This window comes from Mirounga leonina, unplaced genomic scaffold, assembly GCF_011800145.1.
Source record: "Mirounga leonina isolate KUSES-001 unplaced genomic scaffold, KU_Mleo_1.0 Mir_85, whole genome shotgun sequence".
NCBI lineage: Eukaryota > Metazoa > Chordata > Mammalia > Carnivora > Phocidae > Mirounga > Mirounga leonina.
Window position 1 is genome coordinate 505792 of NW_023270829.1, and position 14431 is coordinate 520222.

At 45.2% G+C, this 14431-nt stretch overlaps 2 long non-coding RNA genes across 2 annotated transcripts in view; both read right to left on the minus strand.

Annotated features, from left to right (window-relative positions):
• Positions 1-4763: 4763 nt before the first annotated feature.
• LOC118002906 lies at positions 4764-6398 on the minus strand. Its single transcript, XR_004677213.1, has 3 exons — positions 5449-6398; positions 5250-5329; positions 4764-5051 (listed from the first exon to the last, which is right to left on the minus strand). It is a non-coding gene; the product is annotated as an uncharacterized LOC118002906 (long non-coding RNA).
• Positions 6399-11642: 5244 nt separating this feature from the next.
• LOC118002904 overlaps positions 11643-14431 on the minus strand; it is a 75845-nt gene continuing 73056 nt past the window's right edge. The window contains exon 7 of the long non-coding RNA XR_004677211.1: positions 11643-12717. This is a non-coding gene — a long non-coding RNA (uncharacterized LOC118002904). The remainder of the gene's footprint in view (positions 12718-14431) is intronic.

Here is a 14431-nt window from a genome sequence, read left to right on the forward strand (position 1 = left end):
CCCATAAACTTAACCAAAATTTGGAAACTTCACAACACTGGTGGAAGAAATTGAAGATGACACAAACAAATGGAAAGTTATTCTATGCTCATGAATTGGAAGAATTAATATTAAAATGTCCATATTACCCAAAGCAATCTACAGATTCAATGCAATCCCCATCAAAATAAGCATTTTTTTTTTTACAAAATGATAACAAATAATTCTAAAATTTGTATGGAAATACAAATGACCCTGAACAGCCAAAGTAATTTTGAGGAAGAAGAACAAAGCTGGAGGTATCACAATTCCAGATTCCAAGATACACTACAAAGCTGTAGTAATCAAAACATATGGTCCTGACATAAAAATAGACACATAGATCAATGAACAGAATAGAGAGCCCAGAAATAAACCCACAATTGTCTGGTCAATTAATCTATGACAAAGGAGGCAAGAATGTACAATGGGGAAAAGACAGTCTTTTCAATAAATGGTGCTGGGGAAACTGGACAGCTGCATGCCAAAGAATCATATTGGGCCACCATTTAACACCATACACAAAAATAAACTCAAAACAGATTAAAGAACTAAATGTGAGACGTGACCATAAAATTCCCAGAAAAGAGTACAGGCAGTAATTTCTCTGACATTGGTCAAAGCAACGTCCTTCTAGATATGTCTTCTAAGGCAAGGGAAACAAAAGCAAAAACAAACTACTGACACTACATCAAAATAAAAAGCTTTTTCACAGCAAAAGAAAACATCAAGAAAACAAAAAGGCAATCTACGGAATGGGAGAAGATAGTTGCAAATTGATATACCCAATAAGGGGTTAATATCCAAAATATATAAAGAACTTACACAACTCAACACCAAAACAAAACAAAACAAAACAAACCCAAACAAGCAGATTTAAAAATGGGCTGAGGACCTGAATAGACATTTTTCCAGAGAAGACATACAGATGGCTAACAGGCATATGAAAAGGTGCCCAACATCACTAATCATCAGGGAAATGCAAATGAAAACCACAATGAAATATCACGTTACATCTGACCTGTTAGAATGGTTAAAAGAAAGACAGGACAAGAAATAACAAGTGTTAACAATAAGGTGGAGAAAAAGGAACCCTCATATGCTATTGATGAGAAGGTAATTTGATGCATTAACTGTGGAAAACAGTATGGAGGTTCTTCAAAAAATTAAAAATAGAAATACTATATAATCCAATAATTCCAATATTGGGTATTTACCCAAAGAAAATGAAAACACTAATTGAAAAAAATGCACCTCAATGTTTATGCAATGTTTATTGCAGCATTATTTATAATAGCCAAGCTATGGAAGCAACCTAAGTGTCCATTGATAGATGGATAGATAAGGAAGATGTGTATATACACAATGGAATATTACACATAAAAAGGATGAGATCATGCCATTTGGGACGACACAGATGAATCTAGAGGATATTATGCAAAGTAAAATAAGTCAGTTTGAGAAAGACAAATGCCACATGATTTCACTCATAAGTGGAATAAAGAAACAACAAAACAAATAAATAAGCAAACAAAAAACCAGAATCAGACCTATAAATACAGGGGACAAACTTGATGGTTGCCAGAGGGAAGGACGGTGGGGTTTTGGGCAAAATGGGTGAAAGGGAGTGGGATATATAGGCTTCTAGTTATGGAATGAATAAGTCATGGGAATAAAGGGCACAGTGTAAGGAATATAGCCAGTGATATTGGGTTTTTTAAAAATATTTGCTTATTTGAAATAGAAAGAGAGAGTGCTGAGGGGAGGGGCAGAAGGAGAGGGACAGAGAGAGAATCTCAAGCGGACTCCCCGCCAGTGTGGATCCTGAGGTGGGGCTCAATCCCACGACCCCAAGATCATGACCTGAGTCAAAATCAAGAGTCAGACGCCCACTGGCTGAGCCACCCAGGCGCCCCTATAGTCAATGATATTGTGATAGTGATGTATGGAGACAGATGACAGTTATACTTGTGAACACAGTATAATGTACAAGCTTGTCTAATCACTATGTTGTATACCTGAAACTAATGTAACATTGTGTCAATATATTCACATTTTAAAAAATTTAAAAATTAAAAAAAAAAAAAAAAGGACCCAACCCTATCAACACCTTGATTTCAGACTTGTAGCCTCCAGAACTGTGAGACAATACATTTCTGTTGTTTAAGCCACCCAGTTTGTGGTACTTTGTTACTAATACAGCCTCCTTTGTTAATCTGTTATGTAACAAATTCTTTGTTACTAACACAGTTCATGTAATAACTAATACAGCTCCCCACTGATAAGCTGCGTCTACTCGCAGCCCCTGATAGAGAAGGCGGAACCCCTTTGTAACCTCCCACTTTGGGTCAAAGCTATGGGGAAGAATGCAAGGAGTTCTGAGCCAAGGACAACCAATCTTAAAGTTAGCCAGGACCTAGGACTGCTGCAGCCTGCCTCAGGGAGATGACACAGGACCATCAAAGCAATTCTCAGACAATAGGAGGCTGTAGTGGGTCATGGGTGTTAAGTTAGGAGCCCATGTAGACCCTAGCATGTGGCTGCCATTTGGGGTTGTGTATAGGATGAGAAAGCAGAGGAAGCTGGTCAAGAGAAAGTAAGAAGAATGGAGAGGGGCAAGCTGACGAGAGAGACTGAAGAGAGAGACAGAGACATAGAGACTGGCTGGGCCCTCTAGCTGTTTTGTTTCTGCTTTTCCTGAAGCCAGATTTCTCTGGGTTCCTTCATGCATAACCTTTAATAAACCACCCCCCCCTTTCGCTCTAGTAATTTGATTGTTCTCTTCCTTGCACCTAAAGTGGTGTGAGTATGACAGCTCGGAGAAGAAACTTCAGTCCCTAGAGAAGAATACACATAGCAAAATAGTGACTAGGACATTTCACTTGGTCCAGCTCCCCATAGTCTCCTGTCTTAAGCTGAGAAATAGCAGAGTGAGTTAAAAACTAAGAAATTGCTTTTTCTAAAAGCCCTAAGATATTAGGCACTAGGTAGAATTGTTCTGGAACCCTGTGACAAAGCATAGCCTGGAAAATGGAGAGAAAGGTGGGGGCAGGGGTAAGGGAATGAGCATAGCGATGGAGCTAGAGCCTGGAAGGGTTCTGGGGACCCAGTCCTGAAGGCCTTACAGACCCGCTGAAGCAGTTTGGCCTTTTCCCAGAGAAAGAGAGTGGCCCAAACTGAAACGCATTTCAGAAAGATGAGGATACCAGCAGTGTGTGGCATGGATTTGAGGGGAGCAAGGCTGGAGGTGGGGACTATGACTAAGAGGCTGTCGCAGGATCCAGCCACGAGGTGATGGTGGCCTAAGATGAGGCCAGGACCCTGGAGGAGGAAAGAGGAAGGGACTGAGGGAAGAGACGTTGAGGGGGTAACACTGAGTGGACCCGGTGAACGTAGAGCTGGTGGGGAGGAATGGATAAGGACTTACTCACTGAAGTGAACAGCGGGCAGAGATGCGTCCCTGGAGCCAAGGACCAAGGCAGCACATTTCTGACCCTTACCACTCCAAGAACCAGTTCCTGACATTTGAGACCTGGCTCCTCCAGGATGGCCCCAACCCCAGGGGCTGAAGGCATATGCAAGCCCTGCAACAGCAGGAAAGCTTCTCTCCAGGCTGCTGCGGGCTCAGAGCCTGGTGCTAGACCTCAGGGCTTACACCTTCAGGAGAATCGAATCTCACATAATCACATATGTGACAAAGGCCTCAGCTATAAGCAACATTAATGAGGACAAATGAAGGGGCCGAACGCGGCAGCCCGCACAGCGGCTCCCAGGGCCCTGCCTTGCAGGGGGGCTGCTGGGGCGGCGGGGGAGCACCTCACTTTTGGCCGCAGCTCTTGGCCTTGCCTGGTGGAGATGTAGGAGAACCCTCTCACCGAGGGGGCGCCTCAGCCACTGCCTGGACAGCCTGGGCTTGAGGACAGGCCGTGCATGGCAGGGGGTTTTGAGGGATGTCTAAGAAGATTCTAAGAGCATGTTTACACAATTTTACGAAAGCTATCTTAGGGGAGATATGCAAGTAGAGCTTAGTTGGATATGGTCTGATCGTGTTAAATAAACAACAATCCCTGCATCCCGTTGGTTGCTGCATTGGGAACATAGCTATTAGAATTTTAATTCTAGCCAATGAGTAACGGCACCCGGACAGGCATCCGACCGAGTGCCATGAATCGGTCCTGCATCCAGGATGGGGTTGGCTCTTAGCTCATTCCCTCCTCCCCTTCAAGACCACTGGTATCTGCCCATCCATTTCTTTTTGTGACAGAACAGAAAACATTCGACTTTGGGAGTTTTGCTCCCCCCATCTCCTGAGGGGATCACAGCCAACAGATAAGAAGGCATTTATAAACCAAGCAGCCTAGGACTAGGCCTGGTGAAGTGGCTGTGGTTCTGTCCTGGCCCTGGCTGGCGGGGATGCGGGGGGCGGGCAGGCCCCACTGTGCCAGGCTGGGTTTTGATGCCTAGAACCAGCTCAGACAACCTTCAGAGGTAGAAAAGACAGCAGTCTAATGTGCCTTTGGTGAGAGGACCTAAAAAACTCCCCCATTCACAGGCAAAAGTGTTTGTTGTGAAAGCATCCCAACTTGGCAGCAGGGAGACTCTCACCACCATTTCAGCATTGGCTCTGTGAAATTCAAGAGACTGCAGGGAGGACAACCTCTCTCCCAAGGGAGGTCTCCGACAGGACACTAAAAGAAAGACCCCTCATCAGAGTCCAAATGAAACATTCTCAGAATTTCCCGACATGAATTAAACAAGCCGATTTTATTAGATCAATATGAAGGGATTTGAAACTAATTAACCAGTGTGGAGATCAGATGAGCCAATGACAGCGAGACAATGGAATGAAAACTTGGCTTGTCCGTAAAAGGCCTGCCTGAATTCAGACACTGTAATAACACCGGGTCTCACTCACTGTGGAGGAAATTCCCATTGCTCAGTAAAAGAAAGTAAGGTGGGTGACAAATTCACTGTCACCAGCAATCTTCTCCAGGGAATATCCTCTTCATGACAGTCTGATTGATTTTCCATTCCTGGAAGGAACAGAAGGAAGCAGAAGTGATCAGAAAACATAAATATCTTTTAAGAAAGCCAGGCAGGATGCTGGAAGAACACATGTGTACAAGAGAAATAAACAAGAAAAATAATGCACTTGGGAAAATGAGTTTCCAGCAACAACGGGGTGACTGAGACAATAAAATTGGGATGGGAAACAGCGTGGAGCCTCTTACCACACAGCTTGCCTGGCAACCACATCCTCAAGGCGGAGGCAGGGGAAGCTCACGTGTGGGGGGGCCAGTTTCCTCCTCTCCTGAAACAAACATTTGGGTCAGATGAACTCTAAGGTCCCTTCTGGCCCCAAGATGCTACTATTCGTTACTACAGTAATGCCCCCTTCTCCGTGGTTTTGCTTTCTGAGGTTTCAGTTACCCGTGGTCAGCAGCGATCCGTGGTTGGCTGTGGTCCAGGAGCAGATGATCCTCATTCTGAAGGTCAACAGTATCTTCTTGTAGACTTTCTCCTGTTGCTGAAGGTCAATAGTAGCCTAACGCTATGTCACGAGGCCTACCTCGTTCACCTCACTCATCTCATCGTGTAGGCATTTTACCATCTCACATCATCACAAGAGTGAGTTCGGTACAATAAGATCTTTTGAGAGAGAGAGAGAGAGACCATATTCACATAATTTTTATTACAGTATATTGTTATAATTGTTCTGTTTTATGATTACTCTCTTACTGTGCATAATTAATAAATTAAGCTTTATCACAGGTATGCATGTATAGAAAAAACATAGCATACAGTTTTGATGCTTAGATAGTACTATTCACAGTTTCAGGCATCCACTGGGGGGCCTGGAACGTATCCCCCGTATGGATAAGGGAGGACTACCGCATTCCAGAGCTACCCTGAGAGAGGCCCAGGTCAGCTTTGACAGAGAACTGGTGATAACTGCATTGTGGGAGGACAGAGTGGGGACTTCTAAATCAGGGCTAGACCTGACCTCCACGCACTCTCTTCATTTATCAGAATCTTCTCAGGACCCAGTCAGGTTGTCTCATATTATTTTATACCAGCCTAACGCTAGGCTGTCCATGTGGTGGCTCAAAATGTACGCATCCCTCATGTCTCCTGAAGTGGTGAAAAGCCCTCAGCTTTCGGAGTCAAAAAGAACTGGATTCAAATCCCCACTATATCACCAGCTAGTTGTGTGATTCTAGACTAGTCACTTCCACATAATGGAGTATTAGGCAGCCATTAAGAAGAACGAAGGGCTCTGTAAGGACTTACATGGAGAAATGTCCACAATGTATTATTTAATAGTACACCAAAAGGTGGAAGCAACCCAAGTGTCTATCAATGGATGAATGGACAAACCAAATATATATATATATATATATATATATATATATATATATATATGCCCATTGGGATATTATTCAGCCTTTAAAAGGAAGGAAATTCTGACATATCCTATAACATAGATGAACCTTGAAGACAGTATGCTAAGTGAAATAAGCCAGTCACAAAAGGACAAATCCTGTATGATTCCATTTATCTGAGGTGGTCAGATTCATAAAAATGGAAAGTAGAGTTGGTGGCTACTAGAGGTGGGGTGGGGGAGGGGAGAATAGGGAGGCAGTGTTTAATGAGTACAGCTTTTCAGTTCGGGAAGATAAAAAAGAGTTCTGGAGATGGATGGTGGCGATAGTTGCCCAACAATGTGAATGGACTTAATGCTACTCAACTGTACACTTAAAAGTGGTGAAAATGGTAAAATTCTATGTGATGTATGTTTTCTACAATAAAAAAGGTAAATAGCAGAACAGTAAATATGATATCCCATTTTGGTTACAATTTTTTTCAATCTCTATATTGTCTATGAACAGAGGAAAGTCTGGAAGGATACACACCACACCGGTCACCATGGTTACTTTGGGGGAGTGGGGTTGGAAAGGGGTGCTAACGGATACTATGATTTACAAGTTACATGTGTCTCAAAGCACAAGAGCTTGTGTTCAGTTTTGACAGGGCAATGCCAATCAAGTCTGACTCTCAAAAATCCCTGTTTCCAAAGGAAAAGGTATTCATCATAACTGTGGTTACTCCTTCCTGGAATGCAGTCTGTGGCTTTCCATTTTTTACCAAGTACAATCCAAACCCCTTAGCCTGGTATTTCAAGCCCTGCAACCAGCCTCTTACTCTTCCCTTTTAACTGCCTCCATGCGCTCGTATCACAACCATTCCCTGCTCCCTGAGCACAGTTCTTCACCTCTGTGGCTTTGACCAAACCATTCTCTCTCCCCACTGTCCTCCCCCTCAGTCTCTGCCTCCCGATACTTCATCCATTCTTCCAGGACACAGTCTCTGAATCCCTCCGGTGGAAGTGATTTCTCCTTCCTCCCTCAAGGCAATCATGACATCGAGTTCATCTCTGATTTGTCTGTGCATATACATCTTCTCTCCCCTCATGGACCCGACACTCCTTGGGAGAAGGGACTGGGCCTTACACAGCCTGGTGTGTAAGGCACCTACCACAGTGTAATCGTACAAGAGCAACAATGGGGATGGTGGGGAGGGCGCCACACGGTGCCATGCGCACAACCCCGAGTGCAAGTGCCTCCTTAAATGTCACACTCTTGGGGCGCCTGGGTGGCTCAGTCGTTAAGCATCTGCCTTCGGCTCAGGTCACGATCCCAGGGTCCTGGGATCGAGCCCCGTATCGGGCTCCCTGCTCGGCGGGAAGCCTGCTTCTCCCTCTCCCGCTCCCCCTGCTTGTGTTCCCTCTCTCACTGCGTCTCTCTCTGTCAAATAAATAAATAAAATCTTTAAAAAAAAAAAGGAGTACCAGGATAGACAGGCCACTAAATAAGACAGTTTCTTATAAAACTAAACACGTAACTACCATACAACCCAGCAATCACACTCCTTGGCCTTTATCCCAGAGAAATGAAAACTTACATTCACACAAAAACTTGAACATGAATGTTTAGAGATCCTTTATTCACAAAAGTCAAAATGAGAAATGATTAGACATCCTTCAATAAGGGAATGGTTAAAACAAATGTGAAATAGTCGTCAGCAATAAAAAAGGAATGATTTACTGATACCTACAACAATGTGGATGAATCTCCAGAGAATTGTGCTGAATGAAAAAAGCCAATCCCAAAAAGTTACATACTGCATGATTCCATTTATATAATATTCTTAAAAAGGACAAAATCATAGAAGTGGAGAACAGATTAATGGTTACCAGCATTTAAGTAGGGCATGGTGGGGCAGGAAGTTGGCAATGAGGGATCCTTGTAGTAATGGAAATGTTCTATATTTTGACCATATTAATGGCTACCCCAGTTGTGATATTATACTAAAGTTACTAATGTTAACATTGAGGGAAACTGGGGCGCCTGGGTGGCTCCGGTCGTTGAGCGTCTGCCTTCGGCTCAGGTCATGGTCCCAGGGTCCGGGGATTGAGCCCCACATCGGGCTCCCTGCTCAGCGGGAAGCCTGCTTCTCCCTCTCCCACTCCCCCTGCTTGTGTTCCCTCTCTCGCTGTGTCTCTCTCTATCAAATAAATAAATAAAAAATAAAATCTTTAAATGTCGCACCCTCGGCACCTGCCTCACCTCACTTAGTCCCAGCTGCTACCATTCACTGAGTGCCCGCACGCCAGGCACCGACCTCACCAGATTTCTGTGGTATAGGTGGTATTATCCCCATTTTGGAAATGAAGAAACCATGGCGTAGAGATTAAGTAACTTGCCTAAGATCGTATCGCAAAAACGGGAATTTGAACTCAGCCCTGACTTTCTAAAACATATGATCCCAATAATTACAATCGACTGCTTCACAGTAGGCTTGCACATGCAGTAGGCGCTCAATACTTGAGTGTTTAATGACTTCAATCGGAGAGAGGGCAGCATGCCGCCGGGAGAGCGCAGGGATGGGTGACACAGTGCTGGGAAAAACTTCGGTAAGCACTAGAAATATCAGCTCATTCCCGCTTGCCGCATTCAAAAGAAAACCCCATCCTGGTTCTACTGCTCTGTTCAACCACAGCTTTCTCTTCGCTCTCTTCCTCAATTTCAACGCCCATTTTCTCTCCAACAGAAGCCTCATCGTCTCCCCCAAAGAGCCAGGCTCTGCTTGTATCTTAGAACCTCTCGGATCCTGTCCTCAGACGCGCAGACTTGATTCGGCCACTGCACCTTTTGTGCTCTCCGGCAGCGCTGCTGGCGCAGAACATGGCAAAGACTGTCAGACCCTGAGAAGAGATTCCAGGGGCTCTAGGAAGGGCAGGAAGGAGGGGCTGCCTGCTGCCGAGGGAAGGGGAGACCCGTGTGCATCAGCCCTTCCTCGGGAGCGCACAGCCCCAGCACGTGGTGTATGGAGACCTGTGCTGCGCGCATGCGGCCCCTGAAAAGGGTGGCTAGTCTGAACGGAGATAGGCTCCAGGTGTAAAACCGGATTCCAAGGCTTAGCAGAAAAAAAAGACTGCAAACTCTCGCATGAATAATTTTTAATGTTGATGACATGTTAAAATGGTAAGATCTTGGATAATTAGATTCAATATACAGATTGTTAAAGTCAATCTCACGGTTTCTTTCCAGTTTTTTTTTTTTTTAAGATTTTATTTATTTATTCGACAGACAGAATGAGGGAAAGAGGGAGAGAGAGCATAAGCAGGGGAAGCTGCAGGCAGAGGGAGAGGGAGAACCAGACTCCCCACTGAGCAGGGAGCCTGATTTGGGGCTTGATCCCAGGACCCTGAGATCATGACCTGAGCCGAAGGCAGCCACTTAACTGACTGAGCCACCCCAGTGCCCCTCTTTCTAGTTTTTTTTAATAGGACTAGAAAATAGGAAATTACACATGTGACACATTTCTGGTCAGAGCCCATCCAGATCTGCAGACTCTGTTTCAGACCCACGCCTTATCCAACCACTGGGGGGTCCCAGCTGCCTGGACTCAACTTAATCCCACTTGGACTTTCTGTACAGCCGCATCTATAGTGACCCATACTCTGGAACTTAGAAGCATCCTGGCCTCTGAAGCCAACTACAGAGTTTGAGAATAAGAAATAGCTGGATCTTCGTGCATTCACTCATATTTCCCTCTCCGGCCCATCTCCCTGGCTTCTTTCATTTAGGACACTGGTTCTCAACATGTGGTCCCTGGACCAGCAGCATTGCATCACCTGGGAACTTGAACTTGTTAGAAATGTAATTATCAGGCACCATCCAGAAATTCTGATTCAGAAACTGTGGGGATGGGGCCCAGCAAGCTGATTTTTAGTTAAGCACCAAATGTTAATCTGATACATTCTAATGTTTTCCTTTTTTCCCCTTTTTTCAAGTTTTTATTTAAATTCCAGTTAGTTAACATACCGTGTAATATTAATTTCAGGTATAGAATTTAGTGATTCATTGCTTACATATAACACCCAGTGCTCATCCCAACAAATGCTGTCCTTAATGCCCATCAGCCATTTAGCCCACCCTTACCCACCTCCCCTCCAGGCACCCTCAGTTTGCTCTCTATATTTAAGAATCTGTTTTCTGGTTTGTATCTCTCTTTTCCCCCCCTATGTTCCATCTCTTTTGTTTCTTAAATTCCACATGAGTGAAATCATATGGTATTTGTCTTTCTCTGACTTATTTTGCTTAGCATAATATACTCTAGCTCCATCCACATCATCGCAAATGGCAAGATTTCATTCTTTTGATGGCTGAGTAATATTCCACTGTATATATATATACACACCACATCTTCTTTATCCTTTCACCAGTTGATGGACATTTGAGCTCTCTCCATACTTTGGCTATTGTTGATAATGCTGTTATAAACATCGGGGTACACGTGCCCCTTCGAATCAGTATTTTTGTATCCTTTGGGTAAATACCTAGTAGTGCAATTGCTGGATTGTAGGGTAGTTCTAACACGGATGTTTTAAAACCATTGTCTTAGCGCACTGTTTCTCAAACTTTGCTGCGTATTAAGACCACCTGGGGAGCTTTTAATCTGGGCTTTCCCAATGCCCAGATCACACCCCATGGCAAGTAAATCAGAATCTCTGGGGGTGGGACCCAGGCATCAGTTTTTTAAAAACCCCTCCCTTGATTTCAGTGTGCAGCTAGGGTTGAGCACCATCGTCTAAGGGTAAAGGACTTGAGAATTATCAGCCAGAGCTGGGCAGGCTGCAGTATGTAAGCAAGACAACCTTACTGAGGGAGGGGATGGGGAAAGACAGGGCAGTGCATTTTCTAATGGCATGAGAAAGAGGCTGAACTGCGCACGCCCAACCTAGAAGTTCTCTTTCAGTAGGTCAGCCGCTGTAATGAAACAGGGTTTAGTTCTTTAGATTTTCTGAAGTTGAAATGACATGCGGAAAGGGAACAGCTTTTCCCACAGTCCACCCAGAGGAGAGGTCAAGAGAGGCCTGGGTCTAGGTATGTTTAAATAAAGAGATGTCTCAATAGGGTTCCAAAAATTGTGATACATTTTAGAAACTTACATTTATTAAATTAAGGTTTGTAACACATGTAAAATTTAAAATATACACAAGGCAATGTAATCATCCTATTCGCAATGTAATAGCAGGATTTATTTTTAAAATTCATGGGCATGGTACCAAAATTTGGCAGAAGTTTAAAGCCAATGATAATTTCCTTCTTCCAGTCCTATTAGCATATCTTTGGGGATAAAATTTTCAAAAATCCAAATGTGAGGCCTTCGGTGACCGTGAGACCCATGGATGAAAGGCCCTCCTTTGCTGTGCCCCGGGAAAGGTGGGTTGGGGTATGTGGGAAGGAAGTGGGGGCTCTGCAGGTGTGCACACACAATGCCAGCCCCCCACTAACCCCCACCTGCCCGACACACAACCTGTGCTCTATCTGCCGTTCGCCGCCCTCCTGGCCTCTGGTACCTCCCTGTCTGTAGGCAACAGGACTCAGAACAATGACAGTCCCAGGACCCCCGCTATCCACCTTATCAAAGTAATTCCTCCAGTTTGATACACAGTTGTCTGGGGAAGGGAGGAATTGTGGAAACACTTCCTTTGGGCAGAGCATGCAGTATTTTGGGTTTATAAAAGCACATATTCTTGGGTTCCAGAGGCTAGCCTCAGCTCAGGACTCGATGGGACCATTAGGCTTTAGGAAGAAGAGAAAGAGTTCCAGACTGGACAATTATTGCCTGAGTAGCAGGCACATCAGTGAGGAGCTGCAATTGGTCCCAGGGTATATGTTTTCTCCTCCAAGAGGTGAACTCAGACACGTGGCCACTAAAGTGACCCCCAGCCTCATGCCTCAGAGGTCTCTAAGAAGGCCCATGGCCTGTGGATCCACAAAGTGCAGGCAGCTTACGTACCACAGGATGAGGAGTAGGGGGGTTGGTGGGTGGGGCAGGAGGAAACGGCAGCCTTGTTGTCACTGGCTCCCTGTGAACCCACGGCTTCCTGTTTCCTAGAGATACAAGCCCAGGCCTCATGCAATCTTCTCTCCTGGAGACCAAAGCTTCTCTGGAAGAAGGTCCACACCCAGGCAGAGGAGGGTGAACACTGGGATTCAAAGTCCAAGGCCAGCCCTTACATTTCACAGAGGGATCAGCCACTGTAAACCCACGGCAAAGTCTGATTCCTTGGTCTCATTTGCCCCATTACCTTCCCTCTGGGTCCATAGGTTCCTGAGTTTCTTCAGCCTATGGAAAACACGAGGAGGAGGGGAAAGAAAGGGAGAGGAAGGAGGGAGGGGCAAATAAGCACAAGGCCTGCCACAGCCCCAGGGCACCAGGGTGGTAAACACTTGGAGGGAAGCCAGCTGTCTGGCACCTCGAATCTTCCACATCTCCCCAGCCAAGACTCAGACTTGTATATTCTGGGCTCTTTCTGCCTCATTTCACCCAGGCTTTAACGTACCCAGACCTCGGTCTGGGTTATTCTGTCCAAAACTTTCCTCTGGCAATCTAGATTGTAATGCAAGATGTACACTCTCAGAATCAGATTTCTGAGGCCTCAGTGCAGGACAGTGTGGACTTAGCAGTCTGGCTACATTCCATTTCCGTCAGCCCATCAGATGAATACCAATGAGGTGTTCATCGCCTCCACAGGATTCGGGAGACAACAATGGCCCAGGTAAATCGGAAGGACCCAGCCAGAGCTCAGCTGGTCTAGCTATTTAGGGAGAATAAGGAGAACATAGAGGGTCTGAGAATCAATCCTGAGGTTGTCATATTGCTCCTCCATTGGCCGTACAGCTACTGGTCCTAAAATCCACCCCTCGATTCTGTAGGATGGAAGACCGCTTTCAAGAGACAAATCCCAGAGTCTTGCAACAAGTACCGCAATAATAATAATAATAGCGTTAGTAATGATGGTGGACATGCATCACTTTCTGTGTGCCAGGCATGATTCTAATGATTCACATGGATTTACTTGGCATAGGATCTCTGGGGCAAGGTAAGGACCAGCCTCACCAAGGTGGCCTTAGGCAGCTCCCCGGGGGACAGTCCCTTCTGCGATGCTAGTTCTTTGACACAGACCCATCATGACTCTTCAACCTTAACCTGCGAGTTCAAGTCTTAGCCAGCTGAGGACCCAGGCCGACCCCTCATCCCAGGGAAAAGGGGAGTGAGCCCCCAGCAACTGCACTAACTGAGCTTGCCTTTAGGAGAAACACAGGAAGGAGTGAGTGTGAGCATCTCGAGGAGGCAAATGCTGTCTGATCATTGCTATTGCCCCCCTAGGGAGCGTGGGGGTGAAGGGGTTGTCTCATTTTATGAAAATATGATCTATAAAAAGCCTAAATTAAAATGATTCAGAAAATTATTGTTGTCTCTATAAAGCAACCTGCTCTGGAGTACCTTTCTGTATTTCCCTAAGTATATTTAAAACAGGATTTCAAAATTAGATTTACTGAAACCTCATCAAGCACACATGCAGTGCGTGGCGCACAGCTATATAAGTGCTCCTAAACCCCTGGTTTGCAAGAACTTTATTTTTCGAGGAGTGTGGTGGCCTGTGTGGGGGAGGGGGAGAAGGGAGCACAAACAACATCACACAGCTGCTGACCCTGTGTTGGCCCTGGGCGTTTTGGCATCACCATGTGGTCCTCACAACACACCCTTGGGGGATGTACCATCATCTCCATTTACAGATGAGGAAACTGAGGCTAGGGAGGTCAAATGCCATCCTCCTTAGTGCATAGCCATTAATAGTAGAGCTTTGTTAGAAGCCAGACTCCCCTTACCCCAACGACCAGAACTACAGACAAGGTGCAAAGACTAACAGTCCCATGGCTCCCTAATCACAGATGTGGCTGCAGAATCCCGTCATTTCCCTTCTTTTTGGCCTTCTTTGTCTTCTCCATCCAGTCAGAATGAATTTTAGCTGTGTCCCGAGCGGAGTCTGCTTTCG